This window comes from Dendroctonus ponderosae, unplaced genomic scaffold, assembly GCF_020466585.1.
Source record: "Dendroctonus ponderosae isolate FM_Combo_2020 unplaced genomic scaffold, Dpon_F_20191213v2 Dpon_F_20191213_8, whole genome shotgun sequence".
Lineage (NCBI taxonomy): Eukaryota > Metazoa > Arthropoda > Insecta > Coleoptera > Curculionidae > Dendroctonus > Dendroctonus ponderosae.
This window is the reverse complement of record NW_026019016.1, coordinates 260,208-262,039: the sequence shown is the minus strand read 5'-3', so window position 1 is coordinate 262,039 and position 1,832 is coordinate 260,208.

Below are 1,832 nucleotides of genomic sequence, written 5' to 3'. Positions count from 1 at the left end.
GACTCCTAGCAACGCATCGCCTTTTGGTTGTCCAACAACGAAGCAGCTAGTAAGGACATATTGGCCCAGCGCTAGTGTCCACTACATACGAAGTCACACCAAGACAGTTCATCTTCCTGCAGCGGCATCGTGTGATATGGGACCAAGATTGGAAAAATCGTGAGCGATTCATCCTCTAATCGTACAGCCCTTTACCTGGAGACCCCTTAACGTTCACCAACGACGTAAAACATATAATCAATACATCCGTGATATCCATACATAAGTGAAAATGAATTTATAGGTATTTCACACGGGAGAAGCAATTTAGAAGAAGAAAAAAAGAAAAAAAGAAAAAAAGAAGCAAAGAAGTATTTCAAGGGAGGCAAATCAAATACCTAAAGCAGGTATGTCACAAACGCATGGATGTTATGAACAATCGAAAACGCAGGTGCTTTTGGCTACAGCAATAATTAAAATTTGTCTTAAAAACGGTCAGCATATTAATGCGAGAGTGCTTTTAGAATCTGGATCACAAACAAGTTTCATTACAAAGGAACTATTTGACAAACTGCGCGAGTGTGAAATTCGAAAAACGCTTCTCAAGATTGGGGGCATCGGTAATAAAACAACTGAGGTTGATACAATTGTTAACTTGACTTTAAAATCCAATGTTAACAATTATACATTGAAAACGCAATTTGCGGTTTTGGACAAAATTACATCCACTCTTCCTCATAGAGAGGGTAGAGTTCAGAAAGGTAAAAATAGACAAAGCGATGAAATTAGCAGATTCGCTTTATTATAGGCCGGGAAATATTGGCATGTTGATATCTGCTGATTTGTATCCGCAAATAATTCTTCGCAAGTTATAAAATTAGGTACAGGACTTCCAATTCTTCAAAATTCGGAACTTGGTTGGTTGATTTTTGGAGCAGCATTAGACAACGAGAGCAATTAGACACCATGACAACGACACCAGTTACGTCTTGTAGGTTACTCAGTTTCAGACGTAATTAGCGATCATGAATCACTCGATATTGATGAATTAATTCAGAAATTTTGGCGGATGGAAGAACTCCAGAATAAAACTTTCTTCTCTAGAGAAGACAAATTATGTGAGGATTTGTTTTTGCAATCATATACAATGCTAGAAAATGGCGGTTTTCAGGTAGATCTTCCAATGAGCAGCAATAAGGATTATCTTCAATTGAGCGATTCTTTTTATTCTGCTTATAGAAGGTTTCAGTTTGTAGAAAACAAATTCATTAAGAATCCTGCATTATTTAGCGACTACAAAAGCTTTATTGATGAGTACATTGAGCTTAATCATGGAAAATATGTTGAGTGTAATTCGGAGGAGATTCAAAAAAGGGTATTCTTGGCGCATCACTCTCTACCAAAAATAGCTTCGACATTCAGTGGTAGGACATACAACGTTCCTGTAGTTCTTTGATCATAGTCTATTTTAACTGTAGCGGCTCCTGTAGGGCGTATAATTTCACCCGTGTATGTACGTAATTTTACGTTAGTATGATTTAGTTTTGTCCTTGGGCATCTCTTTTTAAATTCCTGCTCAGACTTTGGGGACACTGCTGCTCCTGTATCGAGGTTCCATATTACGTATTGCTGAATTAATTTTGATAGGAATCATATCTTGGACCCATTTTAATGCACTGCATTTGTATGCAAAATTTTGTTGATAAAACTTGTCATTGTATTGGAAATAAGCAGATTTTACACATATTGTTAAATAGCTATTTATGTACCAAGGGCGTTACGGACCTTATAATGCCCTGAGGGCCGAACTAGCCCGAGGGCCTTTGGCCCGAGGGATAGGTTTCGGCCTGATG